Raw genomic sequence first — 21,390 nt, forward strand, 5'->3', positions numbered from 1 at the left:
GAAATAATTTTGTTGAATCTCCATGACTGCCAAAACCAGTACAAGTGTGAATCAGTACAATTTATGTTGGTCAACACTCACATAGAAACGAGACGTTTCTCTTTTCATTGCGAGACAAAATTATGGATGGTAAATAAAAATTTATTATTTTTATTATTACACGTGTTTATTTTTATTTTACCGAAACTATAGTTGACATTTGTTCGTCCGTCTGCCATAAACGAAACTTTACAGTGAAAAATTAATTTTAAACTAGAAACAGTACTTTTTTTATACTGCGAAAAATACGCACCGTAAAAAAAATGGTTCAACCTTCTTCATTGAATTATTAGGTGAAAGTGGAGAATAGTTGAACACCCCCCCATGTTAAGAATGGCTTTCTAAATAAAGTTATTATTTTAGTATGGTCCGTACACTTGCAGCTCAGGGTTGCTTATGTAGTTTAGTTTAATTTTTATTCTGCTTTAATCCCCACATACGCATTAAAAACCAAACTCATCAAAATGGTCACCCATCTGATACTGGCCAACTTCGGGGTTGCTTATGTAGTCAAAAAAACCTACAATTCTTCCTCGTTCAATGAGGAGAAATCTTTCTAGACTGGGTCAATTTTATGAATAAGTGGAATTATTGGAAATCCAGGTACTTATATTTTAATATTTTTGCATATTCTCATAGAAAATAACCCTAAATCTTAGTTAGACTAAAAATAAACAACTTAATTCTTTCAAAAACCTTTTTTGAAAAATATTTATATACGCTTTTTGTGCAAGACAAAAAATGTCAATTGTTAACTTTTTGGGAAATTTTAACATTTAAAATTTAATTAAAAATAGTAGAAAAATTTTACATTAGTCAGCTTTCTATATGATAAAATTCAGGATTTTATCTTTCTGGAAAAAAAAGTTACTCAGAAATCATGGATTTTAATAAATGTAATTTCGTTTTAAAAAACAACAACAACTTGATTTTTCGGCCACTTTTGGCGGTGCCTAGCTTAGTCTGTATCGGTTTCAAAATCACCGCCTCAATTTTTCTTTCTTTCTCCGCGCCCACCCCCCAGTGTTTCTCTCTGCATTCCCTTCTTTAAAATAAAGGACGTGATAGGCTAACACGAGCTAGACATATGAACAATATCCGGGTTCAGTGAATACATTCACCTTCTCTTTCTTTCCATTCTCGACTCTTAAGCACGTCGGAATTCAAATCTATCAAACAAAATGCCAATAATTCAAGCAATTGAATTATTGCTTTTTAGACGAAATTAATTTAAATGGAATTCAAATCTATCAAACAAAATGCCAATAATTCAAGCAATTGAATTATTACTATTAATATATATATATATTAATTATTACTTTTAAGACGAAATTAATTTAAATGGAATCAACAAACTCCCAAGCATCTTTTGATTGCATAAATTTCGCTTTAGAATTAATTAGACTCGTTTGTCTTATTAGGAGCGACACCTCTAACATCACACTGGCCAAATAAATAAAGCCAGCTTCGGCCCAGCCGGGCCTGAGCGAAGGCTCCCAGAGCAACAACCGACGCTACCAGTCATGTCGACCGAATACATTAGCCCCCAAAATTCTTGCAGCATACCGAGAAAAAAAACGATGGCCGACTTGAAAGATACTGTTAACGATAAAAAGGATTCCCAGCAGCAGCTCTCAGTGTTGTCTTTTCCTTAACACTGACCCCAACGTTCTCAGTACCCACCATATGCCCCGGATCATCCTGACGACCAGCCGATCGTCCAGACCCAGCAAGCAACCCTGAACCATGCTTCGTTTAGCAGACCTGTTCCAGACCTCCAGACCTTAGCCTCCAGTGACGTGCGACCTCCCGGACAACCAGCATCCAGATCATGCGAATTTTCGCTTCTTTTGCAAATAAAAGGAGAACCCTTGTCTTTAACCAAACAACCTGTGTCTGTCATTCAGATGACCGGCCCTGCAACAAATTAGCCCCCATAATGAGAGATTCTGCCCTTCACAAAATTACGACAAATGGAAGTTTTGTAAATACGAATTTTACGGCATCTCAAATTTTGCGACAGTCGAAAAAGATAGTCTGAGAATGAAGTTATGTAATTCAAAAGAAGGGAGGGGTGCTAGTTTTCTTTTTTTCCTTCAGACGTGCATCCGTACATTCCTATCCTGAATGTTTGTATCATTTTTACCATCTTTTAATTTAATTATTTTTCTATGTTCCTGTTTTCAAATCATTTTTTTTTTAATTATTGTTGAAGATTATATAAAAATTATTGTTCAAGATTATATAAAATTATTGTTCAAGATTATATAAAAATTATGTTATGCCGAATGTTCACATTCATGCGAGCAAGGAAAATATCTTTAATAAAAAAATTATGCGAAATCTGTAAATTTTTTTCGTTTGAAAATATTAAATAAATAAGGCTTAATTCAATGATAATATCGGTAGTTCGAGAAATTAGTTTTTCTTCGAGTTATATCGAATTCATTAATAGGGATTTTAGGGGCTTTTATCGTAATGTTCCTGTAAAAATTATTTTTTCAAATGTTATAATTTACGATGCTTTATTTTCATTAAAAAAATAAAAAATAAATTCATTCATTTCTTTTACTACAGAAAGCCATAACTTTAGTAAAGGTATTTTTTGTTTTTAGAAAATAATAAATTTCCACTTATATTTAAATAAATATAATGAGGTCATTATATTTCATGATCATTATTTGATAAATACTGAAAATTTCATTAAAATTGGTTAATTCTCTGATATTTGATGAATTTTTAAATAAAAGTAGGGGTCAAAATATTTATACATTTTGAGCATCGGCATTCATTTTGCACGTACCTAGTATTTGTCAATGACAAATATTTTTGCTTTTCGATTATTTTTTTAATTTTAAAAATAAGAAAACGATATATTTTATGAATTAAAATTAGAGTTCTAAGATAACTAAATTAATTATAGTTTTCTTCCTGTGTTTTTATTTTCAGTTTTTTGGAGGCGGTGAGGCGTATTAGAATTTTGAGGGAATTTTTGACACCCCTAATAGAAAACTGCGAATAAAATACATTAAAAAACTCGTAATTGAATTTTACGAGTGAATTTTTTTTCAATTTTTAAACTTTAAAAATATATCGGAATCTTTCTATTAGTTCAATTTTTACGATATATTCAGGGTCAATGTGAAATTTTATGCTGTTTCCAATAAACCGAATATAATATTTTAAACAAATGTTATTTTTTAAATTTACCCCCCGCCATTTTGAAATGTCTATTAAAAATTAAATAATTAATTTACGTACCAAAGTTTTATATATCACAAATTGAAGATAAAAGATCACTAAATAAAATATTCTAATTTAAAACAAAACAAAACAAGTGTTTTTGGAAATTTACCTGTAAAGTCCAAAGTGTAAAACCTTCTCTTTTTTAAACCACGTTTATTTTCTTTTAATGAAAGCTCATATATGCTTATATCGTCAAGTAAATACCAGACGCTGACGGCAATTTTTTATATTTCGTTCAATGTTTTCATTTTTTAGATATTTAAAAAAAAAATTCAGTCGATAAAGTAGAAATAGGGTATAATAATCAAAACTCGTGTATTTCATTAAGAGAATTAAAAAAATCCGTCGATTGGATGTTTTGTTTAACGGGAAAAACTTATGAGTGAATGTGTGCTATTTTTGAACTACAAAGGCCCCAAAATACTAATTTAGGTTAACAGCACGCAATAAAAAGACATATTAATTACGGCGTTTTTAATTCACCGTGAGATAATCACGAAAAAAAAATCAGAGATTTATCTCCCTTTATTTGAACAGTCAATAAATCTGATCTCGCGTGTTTTTAAAATCTTTGTTTAAAAAAGTATTTTATTTAAAAAGGACATGGAAGATAAGTATAAATATGGAGAAATTTTTTACAATGAACAATGGAAGTACACATTGAATAGAATTTTTTATAGGTAAGTGACTTTTTGGCATTTATATATGTTTTTTATAATCAAACAAAGTAAAATTTTGTTGATTTTTAAAGAAAATGGATTTTAAAAAGCAAATATTGCATAATTTGCTATTAAGCTTGTTATTTCTTTTTTAATTTGGTCTTTTCTCCTTTAATTGAAAAAATGCATTTGAATTACATTTTATAAGTAGTTATAAGCTTCAAAAGATAGTAAGTTGATTTATTCAAGTATATTTACGGCATTTTAAATGGCCGATTCTGATACAATAAGCGGTGCAATTAGTGTATTTGTTTGCGACTCGTTTGGATTATTTCCATAGCAGACCATCTTTTCTGATTCTGTCTGATTAATAATACATTTGTCAAAAATGTGTTGGCTCTTGTTTCGTGATGTTGACGCATATTTTCACGTTTTGATTTGTTTTGTGATGTTGATGTATATTTTCATGTTTTGATTTGTTTCGTGATGTTGATGTATATTTTCATGTTTTGATTTGTTTCGTGATGTTGATGTATATTTTCAAATTTTGATTTGTTTCGTGATGTTGATGTATATTTTCACGTTTTGATTTGTTTCATGATGTTGATGTATATTTCATGTTTTGATTTGTTTCATGATGTTGATGTATATTTTCATGTTTTGACTTGTTTCGTGATGTTGATGTATATTTTCATGTTTTGATTTGTTTCATGATGTTGATGTATATTTTCATGTTTTGATTTGTTTCATGATGTTGATGTATATTTTCACGTTTAGATTTGTTTCATGATGTTGATGTATATTTTCATGTTTTGATTTGTTTCATGATGTTGATGTATATTTTCATGTTTTGATTTGTTTTGTGATGTTGATGTATATTTTCATGTTTTGATTTGTTTCATGATGTTAATGTATATTTTCATGTTTGGATTTGTTTTGTAATGTTGATGTATATTTTCACGTTTTGATTTGTTTCATGATGTTGATGTATATTTTCATGTTTTGATTTGTTTCATGATGTTGATGTATATTTTCATGTTTTGATTTGTTTTGTGATGTTGATGTATATTTTCATGTTTTGATTTGTTTCATGATGTTGATGTATATTTTCACGTTTAGATTTGTTTCATGATGTTGATGTATATTTTCATGTTTTGATTTGTTTTATGATGTTGATGTATATTTTCACGTTTTGATTTGTTTCATGATGTTGATGTATATTTTCACGTTTAGATTTGTTTCGTGATGTTGATGTATATTTTCATGTTTTGATTTGTTTCATGATGTTGATGTATATTTTCATGTTTTGATTTGTGTCATGATTTTGATGTATATTTTCATGTTTTGATTTGTTTTGTGATGTTGATGTATATTTTCACGTTTTGATTTGTTTCATGATGTTGATGTATATTTTACTGTTTTGATTTGTTTTATGATGTTGATGTATATTTTCATGTTTTGATTTGTTTCATGATGTTGATGTATATTTTCATGTTTTGATTTGTTTCATGATGTTGATGTATATTTTCATGTTTTGATTTGTTTTGTGATGTTGATGTATATTTTCTCGTTTTGATTTGTTTTTTGATGTTGATGTATATTTTCTCGTTTTGATTTCTTTGTGATGTTGATGTATATTTTCATGTTTTGATTTGTTTTATGATGTTGATGTACATTTTCACGTTTTGATTTGTTTCGTGATGTTGATGTATATTTTCATGTTTTGATTTGTTTCATGATGTTGATGTATATTTTCACGTTTTGATTTGTTTCATGATGTTGATGTATATTTTCATGTTTTGATTTGTTTCATGATGTTGATGTATATTTTCATGTTTTGATTTGTTTTGTGATGTTGATGTATATTTTCATGTTTTGATTTGTTTCATGATGTTGATGTATATTTTCACGTTTTGATTTGTTTCATGATGTTGATGTATATTTTCACGTTTTGATTTGTTTCATGATGTTGATGTATATTTTAATGTTTTTAATTATTTTGTGATGTTGATGTATATTTTCATGTTTTGATTTGTTTCATGATGTTGATGTATATTTTCATGTTTTGATTTGTTTTGTGATGTTCATGTATATTTTCATGTTTTGATTTGTTTCATAATGTTGATGTATATTTTCATGTTTTGATTTGTTTGATGATGTTGATGTATATTTTCATGTTTTGATTTGTTTTGTGATGTTGATGTATATTTTCACGTTTTGATTTGTTTCATGATGTTGATGTATATTTTCATGTTTTGATTTGTTTCATGATGTTGATGTATATTTTCATGTTTTGATTTGTTTCATGATGTTGATGTATATTTTCATGTTTTGATTTGTTTTGTGATGTTGATGTATATTTTCACATTTTGATTTGTTTCGTGATGTTAATGTATATTTTCACGTTTTTATTTGTTTCATGATGTTGATGTATATTTTCATGTTTTGATTTGTTTTATGATGTTGATGTATATTTTCATGTTTTGATTTGTTTCATGATGTTGATGTATATTTTCACGTTTTTATTTGTTTCGTGATGTTGATGTATATTTTCACGTTTTGATTTGTTTCGTGATGTTGATGTATATTTTCATGTTTTGATTTGTTTTATGATGTTGATGTATATTTTAATGTTTTGATTTGTTTCATGATGTTGATGTATATTTTCATGTTTTGATTTGTTTCATGATGTTGATGTATATTTTCACGTTTTAATTTGTTTCGTGATGTTGATGTATATTTTCACGTTTTGATTTGTTTCGTGATGTTGATGTATATTTTCATGTTTTGATTTGTTTTATGATGTTGATGTATATTTTCATGTTTTGATTTGTTTCATGATGTTGATGTATATTTTCATGTTTTTATTTGTTTCATGATGTTGATGTATATTTTCATGTTTTGATTTGTTTTATGATGTTGATGTATATTTTCATGTTTTGATTTGTTTCATGATGTTGATGTATATTTTCATGTTTAGATTTGTTTTATGATGTTGATGTATATTTTCATGTTTTGATTTGTTTCATGATGTTGATGTATATTTTCATGTTTTGATTTGTTTCATGATGTTGATGTATTTTTTTATGTTTTGATTTGTTTTATGATGTTGATGTATATTTTCATGTTTTGATTTGTTTCATGATGTTGATGTATATTTTCATGTTTTGATTTGTTTTATGATGTTGATGTATATTTTCATGTTTTGATTTGTTTCATGATGTTGATGTATATTTTCATGTTTTTATTTGTTTCATGATGTTGATGTATATTTTCTCGTTTTGATTTCTTTGTGATGTTGATGTATATTTTCATGTTTTGATTTGTTTTATGATGTTGATGTACATTTTCACGTTTTGATTTGTTTCGTGATGTTGATGTATATTTTCATGTTTTGATTTGTTTCATGATGTTGATGTATATTTTCACGTTTTGATTTGTTTCATGATGTTGATGTATATTTTAATGTTTTTTATTATTTTGTGATGTTGATGTATATTTTCATGTTTTGATTTGTTTCATGATGTTGATGTATATTTTCATGTTTTGATTTGTTTTGTGATGTTGATGTATATTTTCATGTTTTGATTTGTTTCATAATGTTGATGTATATTTTCATGTTTTGATTTGTTTCATGATGTTGATGTATATTTTCATGTTTTGATTTGTTTTGTGATGTTGATGTATATTTTCACGTTTTGATTTGTTTCATGATGTTGATGTATATTTTCATGTTTTGATTTGTTTCATGATGTTGATGTATATTTTCATGTTTTGATTTGTTTCATGATGTTGATGTATATTTTCATGTTTTGATTTGTTTTGTGATGTTGATGTATATTTTCACATTTTGATTTGTTTCGTGATGTAAATGTATATTTTCACGTTTTTATTTGTTTCATGATGTTGATGTATATTTTCATGTTTTGATTTGTTTTATGATGTTGATGTATATTTTCATGTTTTGATTTGTTTCATGATGTTGATGTATATTTTCACGTTTTTATTTGTTTTGTGATGTTGATGGATATTTTCACGTTTTGATTTGTTTCGTGATGTTGATGTATATTTTCATGTTTTGATTTGTTTTATGATGTTTATGTATATTTTTATGTTTTGATTTGTTTCATGATGTTGATGTATATTTTCATGTTTTGATTTGTTTCATGATGTTGATGTATATTTTCACGTTTTAATTTGTTTCGTGATGTTGATGTATATTTTCACGTTTTGATTTGTTTCGTGATGTTGATGTATATTTTCATGTTTTGATTTGTTTTATGATGTTGATGTATATTTTCATGTTTTGATTTGTTTCATGATGTTGATGTATATTTTCATGTTTTGATTTGTTTCATGATGTTGATGTATATTTTCATGTTTTGATTTGTTTTATGATGTTGATGTATATTTTCATGTTTTGATTTGTTTCATGATGTTGATTTATATTTTCATGTTTAGATTTGTTTTATGATGTTGATGCATATTTTCATGTTTTGATTTGTTTCATGATGTTGATGTATATTTTCATGTTTTGATTTGTTTCATGATGTTGATGTATTTTTTTATGTTTTGATTTGTTTTATGATGTTGATGTATATTTTCATGTTTTGATTTGTTTCATGATGTTGATGTATATTTTCATGTTTTGATTTGTTTTGTGATGTTGATGTATATTTTCATGTTTTGCTTTGTTTTGTGATGTTGATGTATATTTTCATGTTTTGATTTGTTTTGTGATGTTGATGTATATTTTCATGTTTTGATTTGTTTCATGATGTTGATGTATATTTTCATGTTTTGATTTGTTTCATGATGTTGATGTATATTTTCATGTTTTGATTTGTTTCATGATGTTGATGTATATTTTCATGTTTTGATTTGTTTCGTGATGTTAATGTATATTTTCACGTTTTTATTTGTTTCATGATGTTGATGTATATTTTCATGTTTTTATTTGTTTTATGATGTTGATGTATATTTTCATGTTTTGATTTGTTTCATGATGTTGATGTATATTTTCACGTTTTTATTTGTTTCGTGATGTTGATGTATATTTTCACGTTTTGATTTGTTTCGTGATGTTGATGTATATTTTCATGTTTTGATTTGTTTTATGATGTTGATGTATATTTTTATGTTTTGATTTGTTTCATGATGTTGATGTATATTTTCATGTTTTGATTTGTTTCATGATGTTGATGTATATTTTCACGTTTTAATTTGTTTCGTGATGTTGATGTATATTTTCACGTTTTGATTTGTTTCGTGATGTTGATGTATATTTTCATGTTTTGATTTGTTTTATGATGTTGATGTATATTTTCATGTTTTGATTTGTTTCATGATGTTGATGTATATTTTCTCGTTTTGATTTGTTTCATGATGTTGATGTATATTTTCATGTTTTGATTTGTTTTATGATGTTGATGTATATTTTCATGTTTTGATTTGTTTCATGATGTTGATGTATATTTTCATGTTTAGATTTGTTTTATGATGTTGATGTATATTTTCATGTTTTGATTTGTTTCATGATGTTGATGTATATTTTCATGTTTTGATTTGTTTCATGATGTTGATGTATTTTTTTATGTTTTGATTTGTTTTATGATGTTGATGTATATTTTCATGTTTTGATTTGTTTCATGATGTTGATGTATATTTTCATGTTTTGATTTGTTTTGTGATGTTGATGTATATTTTCATGTTTTGCTTTGTTTTGTGATGTTGATGTATATTTTCATGTTTTGATTTGTTTTGTGATGTTGATGTATATTTTCATGTTTTGATTTGTTTCATGATGTTGATGTATATTTTCATGTTTTGATTTGTTTTGTGATGTTGATGTATATTTTCTCGTTTTGATTTGTTTTGTGATGTTGATGTATATTTTCTCGTTTTGATTTGTTTTGTGATGTTGATGTATATTTTCATGTTTTGATTTGTTTTATGATGTTGATGTACATTTTCACGTTTTGATTTGTTTCGTGATGTTGATGTATATTTTCATGTTTTGATTTGTTTCATGATGTTGATGTATATTTTCACGTTTTGATTTGTTTCATAATGTTGATGTATATTTTCACGTTTTGATTTGTTTTGTGATATTGATGTATATTTTCACGTTTTGATTTGTTTTGTGATGTTGATGTATATTTTAATGTTTTGATTTGTTTCATGATGTTGATGTATATTTTCATGTTTTGATTTGTTTCCTGATGTTGATGTATATTTTCACGTTTTGATTTGTTTTGTGATGTTGGTTTATATTTTCATGTTTTGATTTGTTTTGTGCTGTTGATGTATATTTTCACGTTTTGATTTGTTTTGTGATGTTGATGTATATTTTAACGTTTTTATTTGTTTTGTTATGTTGATGTATATTGTCATGTTTGGATTTGTTTCGTGATGTTGATGCATATTTCCACGTTTTGATTTGTTTTGTGATGCTATGTATATTTTCATGCTTTGATTTTGGTATAATGTCTATCTCTTTCGATTTAATCCATTCTTGAGGTCCTGATACTTGTTTTTCTTTCTTGTTCAGTTCTGTTTAGGCCATACTATTTTGCATTTTGATTTTTTGTTCATTATTTAATGAGATGTTAATGAATTTTTCTAATTTTAAAATAATATAAAATGTTTCCATTTGATGTTTGTCGGTCTTTCAAACTGCATCTCTCCACTGATCTTCGAATGGAGGTACTTGTATAAACATGAGTTTTTATGATTTTTATGAAAATGTTCGACAACGTCATATGAATGAGGCGTTTCACTGTCTTTTTTTCATTTTTCTTCATTTTTTTATTCTAGGCGGTGGGACATCAAACCAGATGTCTCACATTTATCCGTATTTAAATGAGTCCAACCAAGAGATCTTTTAAGGATTCTTGCCACACCTTTCAGTGTGTCTTTTTTAATAAAATTTCTGTGAAAATGTTCTACCATATGGCTTTTCATTTTTTATCTAACTTAAGTCGAAGTTCTAAGAAATAAAGGCACCACAACCTAACACTTCAACTCTACATGAGATGCAAAGATATTCAAGTTCTTTATTTCTCAAACATTCAGTTAGTAACAAGAATATTTCTAGTCTGGTAATGTAGGTGATTTCATTACGATTTAAATTTATAATTTATATCCGAAGGCTCTTTTCAGAATAGACGTTCTTCCCTTTATGTCTGCAATCTGTATTTCATTGCAGCTTGGTCTTCCAGGGATTGATTCCAAGAATTTCCTCAGGTTAGTTTTGACTAGGCCAGTTGCTCCTATTACAACTGCTATACAATCTCTTTCAGAGACCATGTCATTTTAAATCATTCTTGAGGTCCTGATACTTGGTTATCTTTTCTTGTTCAGCTCAACTCCCCAGTGTGAGTTCTTATATGAGTCATTAAATGTGATTTTTGAGAAAAAGAATATCCACATACTTGACAAGAGTGTGGCTTTTTCCCTCTTTGTTTTATTTTACTTCAGTCGAAGTTCTCAGAAATCAAGGGGCCCACAACCAGGGGCTAACACTTGAACTCTATATGAGATACATAGATATTCGAATGTTCCATTTAAGTTCTTTATCTCTCAAGAGTCCTCATATGGCTCACTAAATTTGATTTTTGAGAACAATAATATCCACACAGTTGACAAGAATGTGGCTTTTCCCAGTGTGTGTTCTCATATGGTTCACTTAATGTGATTTTTGAGAAAAATAATATCCACACACTTGACAAGAATGTGGCTTCTCCCCAGTGTGAGTTCTCACATGTTTCACTAAATCTGATTTTGTAGAGCAAGAATAGTCACACACTTGACAAGAATGTGGCTTCTCCCCAGTGTGAGTTTTCATGTTTCACTAAGTCTGACTTCTGAGATGAGATTTGTGAGAAAAAGAATATCCACAGACTTTGCAAGAATATGGCTTTTCCCCAGTGTGAGTTCTCATATGTCTAAGTCTGATTTTTTAAAGCAAGAATATCCACACACTTGACAAGAATGTGGCTTTTCTCCAGTGTGAGTTGTCATATTGATCACTAACGTTGATTTTGCAGAACAATAAGATCCACAGACTTTACAAGAATGTGGCTTTTCCCCCAGTATGAGTTCGCATATGGCTCACTAAACTCGATTTTTGAGAGCAAGAATATCCTCACACTTGACAAGAATGTGGCTTTTCTCCAGTGTGTGTTCTCATATGGATCACTAACGTTGATTTTGCAGAACAAGAATATCCACAGACTTTACAAGAATGTGGCTTCTCCCCAGAATGAGTTTTCATATGTCTCACTAAACTCGATTTTTGAGAGGTAGAATATTCACACACTTGACAAGAATATGGCTTTTCCCCAGTGTGAGTTCTCATATGTCTAACTAAGTCTGATTTTTGAGAACAAGAATATCCACACACTTGACAAGAATGTGGCTTTTCTCCAGTATGAGTTCTCATATGTTTAACTAAGTCTGATTTTTGAGAACAAGAATATCCACACACATGACAAGAATGTGGCTTTTCTCCAGTGTGAGTTCTCATATGGATCACTAACGTGGATTTTGCAGAACAAGAATATCCACACACATCACAAGAATGTGGCTTTTCCCAAGAATGAGTTTTCATATGGTTTACTAAACCTGATGTTTGAGAGCAAGAATATTCATACACTTGACAAGAATGTGGCTTTTTCCCAGTATGAGTTTTCATATGGGTCATTAACGTTGATTTTGCAGAACAAGAATATCCACAAACTTGACAAGAATATGGCTTTTCCCCAGTATGAGTTTTCATATGGCTGACTAAATTCGATTTTTGACAGCAAGAATATCCACACATTTGACAAGAATATGGCTTTTCCCCAGTATGAGTTCTCATATGGTTCACTAACGTTGAGTTTGCAGGACAGGAATATTCACACACTTGACAAGAATATGGCTTTTCCCCAGTATGAGTTCTCATATGGGTCACTAACGTTGATTTTGCAGAACAAGGAAATCCACACACTTGACAAGAATGTGGCTTCTCACCAGTATGAGTTCTCATATGGCTCACTAAACTCGATTTTTGAGAGCAAGAATATTCACACACTTGACAAGAATATGGCTTTTCCCCAGTGTGAGTTCTCATATGCCTAACTAAGTCAGATTTTTGAGAACAAGAATATCCACACACTTGACAAGAATGTGACTTTTCTCCAGTATGAATACTCATATGGTTCACTAACGTTGATTTTGCAGAACAAGAATATTCACACACTTGACAAGAATATGGCTTTTCCCCAGTATGAGTTCTTATATGGTCCACTAACGTTGATTTTGCAGAACAAGAATATTCACACACTTGACAAGAATATGGCTTTTCCCCAGTATGAGTTCTTATATGGTCCACTAACGTTGATTTTGCAGAACAAGAATATTCACACACTTGACAAGAATATGGCTTTTCCCCAGTATGAGTTTTCATATGGGTCATTAACGTTGATTTTGCAGAACAAGAATACTCACACACTTGACAAGAATATGGCTTTTCCCCAGTATGAGTTTTCATATGGTTAACTAGAATTGATTTTGCAGAACAAGATTATCCACACACATCGCAAGAATGTGGCTTTTCCCCAGTGTGAGTTCTCATAATTTTCACTAAAGTTTATGATACATAAGAATATCCAAACACTTTACAAAAAATGTGGCTTTTTCCAGAGTGAGTTCCTATGTTTTCCTCAATCGTATCTGACAAAACGTTCTTTTTTATTTCAATTATCTTACTAATTTGTTCAAGCTGAGGATGCGGCACTATACAGATGAATACTATCTACCTATTCATATATTTCTACTGAGATATCCTTTTAAAATACTATTTTCAAAATTTAGCGTTTATAAGGTGTTATTTTTCTAATAGATATTTGTAGAGTTATAGTTTCCGGTATTACAGAAAATATAAATTTGTTAAAAGTCACATACTTTTCTGATTCCTTATATTTGAACATTTTTACACACATTTTTACAAACATTTATATTACATTCATGTCGTTTTTTCACAATTGTTTAGAAAAATTCATTAAATTCTATTATTCAGGTGTCATTGGAGTGTTCAAAACAAAATGCATTAAATTGTATTGTCCGGTAAATAATACATTTTCTTGCAGATGTCACTGTAGTATTCCAAATAAAGTAATAACCATTTACAACTTAATGTTTAAAAATCACGATCCTCCATTTAAATTGAAATAGGGTTCAATCAGGAACATCTGTAAAAAATAAATAAGTTTAATATTTTTAGTATTTACATGATAGTATTCCGTTTATTGTTGTCAATATTATTAGATTGAACCACAATATCTAGATTTATTTCATCTAAAAAATCTAAAAAATTCATAAAAAATGACCAGGTATTTTCTAACTTAACACAGAATAAGTCGATACAAGTGTTGCTGAAGTTATTATCAAGTTGAAATATCATTTATTGTTTTGTTAGTGAGAAGAGATAGATTTATATATACAATACTACAATATATATACATGTATCTTAATGTAACAATGAAAGTAAATTACCATATGTCCATCCAAAAAGTATTTATTGTATAAACGTTTTTGCTTTCTTCAAGCACGTACGTATAACTGATATATAAATATGCAAAATTATTTAAAATATTGAAACACTTTCTTAATGTTTGGTTGTTTTGTACCCAAAAAGACAATAATTTGGTTGTAACTACAAGTGTTTAACTTACAAGTGTGTTAATGTTTCATCTGTCCTTAAATATTGGCTTGAAAACATTTTTAGTTTATTAATTGTCTAATACATTAGCAAATAATTTCAGAATATTAGAAAGACGTCTTGAAAGAATGTGGGTTTTCTCAACCCTGCTAGAAAATTACTTTGGATTATAACTCCCCTGAACGTCTACATTTGCAAATGCATTGAGCATTGTTGCAACATATAGGCAGCTGCAAATACCATAATCATCAAAAGGTAAAAACGAGTCCATACGTTTAAGCTCTTGCATTCCTATGTTTCATAAGGAATTTCATACCAAAAATGTCTTCAATGTTTTATCTTTATGTTCATCCCTAATTGATATGACCGTCAAAATGGTTTTAATAACAGGTTTGTAACTTATCACCGTATTGAATGTTTTATCTTTAAATATCTGTTCATCCCTAATTGATATGAACATCAAAATATTTTGCATTCCTATGTTTCATAAGGAATTTCATAGCAAAAATGTCTTCGATGTTTTATCTTTATGTTCAACCCTAATTGATATGAACATCAAAATATTTTTACATATTTGTAACTTATCACAGTGTTGAATGTTTAATCTTTTAATATCTGTTCATCTAATTGATATGAACGTCAAACAAATGCTGAGTTTTTTTTTAATCGGAGATTCATGCTATTTTTATTCACGTCTGTTATAAAGAATTCCAGAATCAATATTTTTTATTGGATTGCAATAAAAAATAAATTATTTTAAAAGTTATTCAATTTTTAAAGTGTTAAAAAGTAAAAGAAAAAACTTACCTTTCATTCCAGGAATTCAATACAAAAAAAGTCGGGATAAATTCTTTTTTTTTTCTTTTGTGTTAAAACCAGTTTTTTTTTTTACTTTTGTTTTGTGTGTCCAATTAATAATGTGAATAGTTCCAATTGATTAAGAAATAAAATATGTGAACATATAAAATAATCCAAATAAAAAAATGAAAAACAGGATTTAAATGTGAAATTATTTAAAAAGAAAATCAACTGCTAAAGAAAAAAGAATTTAAATCATCACAGGACGGTGTAATCATTATTTTGTTCCTCGTGTAAAAGATATCCATTCATTAGCTTAAATATGCCGAATTGTTTTCCTACCAAGTTTAGATTATTTTTTGTCAATGTTTAAGGCTTGTTTGAATTTCTTTAGTAAAATTATTTGGCGTAATGGAAGAACAACCGTCCCCGTGCAAGTATAAACTGGTGTAAAGTGAAAATCTCACATTGGCCTAAAAATGTTCCACCATTAAACTATGAGTCACGACATGTTGCATGTTTTAGTTAAAAATAAGGCCAGTCTTGCACTTATGTCCGGCAAAGTCGAAAGTAAGCTCAACAACTCTAGAAATGTCACATTTGTATTTACACAGTCAGATCATGATATTACGAATTATTAAAATTTTGGTAAATGTGCAGTTTAGCGGCGTCAATTATTTAACAAACAATAATTTATAAAAACTATTTTTATATAAAACATATTATTAGACCCACACCAGAAAAAATTCACTTTTATTATTTTTTCATCATTTTTTATTAGACGAAATGTACGACAATCAAAGCCGCTGTATTGATTTTAAAATTTGCCTTTTCTAAGGTTTGACAGATTAACTTTTTAAAGTCAATTTGACTTTTTTATGCTTTTTCCTTACAAAAAAAGTATGGCGGCCAAAAACGGCATTTTCAGAGTTCATGAAAGAATATAAAAGATAGCAAATTTGGCCTTAAAAGGGCCAATCTGTCAAACGTTAGAAAGGGCAAATTTTAAAAACATTATGGTAGCCTCGATTGTTATACATTTAATCTAATAAAAATTATGAAAAAAATAATAAAAATTACATTTTTTTCTGGTTTTATTTCAACCTAAGGATCTAATCATGTGTTTTATATAAAAAAAATAATAGTTTTTATAATTTTAGTCCGTCAACTAATTTACACAGCTAAACTACACATTTGCCAGGGTTTTTATTATAATTTCACATTCAGGGCCATTTTTTTCTGTTCTTTACTAAAAACACAACAGCAATTATTTTACTAAATTAATGTTTGTAATTTTTGGATATATTCATTTCAACATGTCGAGTATTGTCTTTTTTTTTACTTAAACGGCAGTTTTGCCCTTTAGTTGTACAAATATCCTCAATCAATATAATCATTAAAAGGGATTCTTAACAAATAAAAAATAATGCAAGATGAAGTTTTAAAATGATTAAATGTGCTTTATTTTATAATTTAAAATTAAAAATATTGAACAATAAAAATAAAATTTTATTTAAATTAACCATGTTGTTTAACAAATAAAAAATAATGCAAGATGAAGTTTAAAAATTATTAAATGTGCTTTATTTTATAATTTAAAATTAAAAATATTGAACAATAAAAATAAACTTTTGGATACTTATGTATTTTTGGTACCATGCTGAAATAATAATGTTATTATTTTGAAAGTTATTCTTAACATGGGGAGGGTGTTTAATCTGACAAAAAACTATTTAAAAATAGCACAGCATCAATAATGCATAAGCACGAAATCTTGGTTTAATTCTGCAGTAGATATTGTCCTCAGATTCATACGATGGCACATGGTACCACGCTTATATTATATAGTTTTTTTTGTGTTTTTTTATTTTTTTTTCAGTTTAAATTCAAGTTTTATGATATGTTTTTGTTTTTTCAATTGTAAGGTGGAAACACAAGAATAGTTACAAAATACCCTCCCTCCTCATATTAAGAATGGCTTTCAAAATAATGTTATTATTTCAGCACGGCACAAAAATACATAAGCACCAAAAATTTCATATTTATTGGTCAATAAAACATATTTAGTCATTTTAAAACTTCATCTTGCATTATATTTTTTAATTTGTTAAATAATGTGGTTAATTTAAATTACATTTTAATCACATGATTACATTTGCGGCAGATTTGATGTTTAGTTGTACAAATAGCCTCGAACTGTGTTATGCAAAAATGGACATGTTGGGTTGACACCAATATATTTTCTTTAATGTAAACATAAGTTTTTTTATATTTACGTGATTATTGAAAATGCAACCCTGTGATTTCAATTTAATTAAAATTAACCACGCTGTTTAACAAATGATCAAAATAAATAATGCCAATACAATAATACGTTATTTAACAAATAAACAATAAATAATGCAAGATAAAGGGTTAAAATGATTAAATGTTTTTAATTTTATAATTTAAAAAAATAAAAACATTGGACAATAAAAATAAAATGTTGATTTTGTTCTCGAAAAGAAATAATGAAAGACGAAGTTAAATATTGATTAATTTATCACGTGATTATTGAAAATTTAATTATTTAATTATTATAAAATAAAACACATTTAATCATTTTAAAACTTTGTCTTTCATTATTTTTTTATTATTTGTTAAACAACGTATTATTTTTATTGTTCAGTGTTTTAAATTTTATACAATAAAACATTTAATCATCTTAAACCCGTCTTTCATTATTTATTTATGTTTGTTAAACAACATATTATTCGTATTGTTTAATGATTTATATTTTAAATTATAAAATAATGTTAAATTACAAAATAAATCACATTAAATCATTTTAAAATTTTGTTTTTTATTATTTTTTTAATTTTATTTGTTAAACAACATATTATTTGTACTGTTCACTGATTTAAAATTTAAATTATACAATAAAAATGTAAAATTATAAAATAAAACACATTTAATCATTATAAAAATTCATCTGTCATAATTATTTGTTTGTTAAACAACGTATTATTTGTATTGTTCAATGTTTTAAAATCTAAATAAATAAAATTTTAAATTATAAAATAAAACACATTTAATCATTTTAAAACTTCGTCTTTCATTATATATTTTTGTTAAACAACGTATTATTTGTATTGTTCAACGTTTTAAATTTTGAATTATAAAAAAAACATATTTAATTATTTTATTTGTTAAACAACGTGGTTAATCTAAAATACATTTTACGTAGGCACCGCCAAAAATGGCCGCAAAATCAAGTTGTTGTTGTTTTTTAAAACTAAATTACATTTATTAAAATCCATTATTTCTGAGTAACTTTTTTTTTCCAGAAAGATAAAACCCTGAATTTTATCATATATAAAACAGAATAATGTAAAACTTTTTTCTACTATTTTTAATTCAATTTTAAATGTTAAATTTTCCCAAAAAGTTAATAATTGACATTTTTTGTCTTGCACAAAAAACGTACTTAAATATTAAAAAAAAGGGTTTTTGAAATAATTAATTTATTTATTTATTGTCTAACTAAGATTTAGGATGATTTTCTAAGAGAATATGCAAAAATATTATAATATAAGTACCTGAATTTCAAATAATTCCACTTATTCATATAGGTAACCAGATATTTCGCGTCGACGTAGAGTTCAGATCGACTCTGTTTACGTTTTCTTTTGATAAGAAGAAAACTATGGAAGACAAAACATGCCAAAAAAACTTATTTTTCAGTGACGAAAATTTCAATGTATTATTAAGCTGAGGCTGGCCAGTACCAGATGGGTGACAATTTGTACGAGTTTGGTTTTTAATGTGTATGTGTGTGGGGGCCAGGCTCCCCAAAATGGGGGGGGGGAATTTAAAGCTGAATAAAAAAAAATTATTTCAGCGCGTTTGGACCACCGTAGTCGAAAGGCGGCAAATGTTTTCAAACAAGATCGAAAAAAATGATGCTATTTTTAACACAAAGGGCACAATATTTATCGAATTTTTTTTTTGTATCGATTATTCAAAGCATGCTCTGTTTAATAATGGTCATGCATTATTCGGCTCGCTAAAAAAAATTGTTAATTTATTTATCAAAAATGTTAAAATGGCTTTTTTCGTATAAATATTAAAAAAAATTTTTTTTTGTTTTGCTTAACTCAAATTAATTATTTTACTTAACATATTCACCGAATTTCACACTTCAAAACTCAAAAGCGGGATAATTAAACACAATCGAAGTTCTGATATTCAGACGTCAAAATAAAGTATGCAAACAATTTTTTTTTTTAATCTATAATTCTGTCCCTTACAACAACACAATATGTTTTGTTCAGTTTCAGATGATTATTTTAAGCATATTTGTTCCCACTTCAAAACAAGGGGGGGGTTGTAAGCAAAAAAAAATATATATATATAACTATCGTTTATGAAAAATAAGTACACTGTTATAAAGTTCATTCTTCTCCTAATAATCGCTGAAAATTTTGTATTGATCGGATAATTACCTGATTTTTGGTACATTTTTAAAAAGACGGTCCGTCAAAAAGTACTGCCCCCCCCCCCAGTTTTGGCGGTGCCTAATTTTACGTAAACAAACTTGTATATCGGTATCGACCCAACGTGTCCGTTTTTTTATAACAGGGTTCGAGGCTATTTGTACAATTAAACGGAAAATCTGCCTAAACAAACTTCAATAACATAAATTTATCTCTAAGAAAATAACTGATGACATTAATAAAAATAAAATCGATGAAAATGTAATGTAACGAATCATCGAATATATTTTAAAGAAACAACAAATAATAATAAAATACAGGGAAGAAAGTAAATTATATGTTGTTTGTTAAATATATTTTAAAGAAACAACAAATAATAATAAAATACAGGGAAGAAAGTAAATTATATGTTGTTTGTTAAATATATTTTAAAGAAACAACAAATAATAATAAAATACAGGGAAGAAAGTAAATTATATGTTGTTTGTTAAATATATTTTAAAGAAACAACAAATAATAATAAAATACAGGGAAGAAAGTAAATTATATGTTGTTTGTTAAATATATTTTAAAGAAACAACAAATAATAATAAAATACAGGGAAGAAAGTAAATTATATGTTGTTTGTTAAATATATTTTAAAGAAACAACAAATAATAATAAAATACAGGGAAGAAAGTAAATTATATGTTGTTTGTTAAATATATTTAAAAAAAACAACAAATAATAATAAAATACAGGGAAGAAAGTAAATTATATGTTGTTTGTTAAATATATTTTAAAGAAACAACAAATAATAATAAAATACAGGGAAGAAAGTAAATTATATGTTGTTTGTTAAATATATTTTAAAGAAACAACAACTAATAATAAAATACAGGGAAGAAAGTAAATTATATGTTGTTTGTTAAATATATTTTAAAGAAACAACAAATAATAATAAAATACAGGGAAGAAAGTAAATTATATGTTGTTTGTTAAATATATTTTAAAGAAACAACAAATAATAATAAAATACAGGGAAGAAAGTAAATTATATGTCGTTTGTTAAATATATTTTAAAGAAACAACAAATAATAATAAAATACAGGGAAGAAAATAAATTATATGTCGTTTGTTAAATATATTTTAAAGAAACAACAAATAATAATAAAATACAGGGAAGAAAATAAATTATATGTCGTTTGTTAAATATATTTTAAAGAAACAACAAATAATAATAAAATAATAATGATAAAATACTTACCGGGGGAAAAGTAACGTATACGTTGTCATCGTGCGACGAGTTTCACGTTTTAAAAATGGCGACGAGAGAGCTAGTTCGCAGAAAATTAAAAAAAAATGAAAATAAAATGAGACATTTTTTAGATAGATACGATATTTTTGGTGAATATTACGTGTAAAGTTATTTTTTTTTATTTATTGCAATATTTTAACATTTTAACAGACAACGAACAAAAGAAAATGA

This window comes from Euprymna scolopes, chromosome 46 (assembly GCF_053919585.1).
Source record: "Euprymna scolopes isolate OS-2025 chromosome 46, ASM5391958v1, whole genome shotgun sequence".
Taxonomy (NCBI): domain Eukaryota; kingdom Metazoa; phylum Mollusca; class Cephalopoda; order Sepiida; family Sepiolidae; genus Euprymna; species Euprymna scolopes.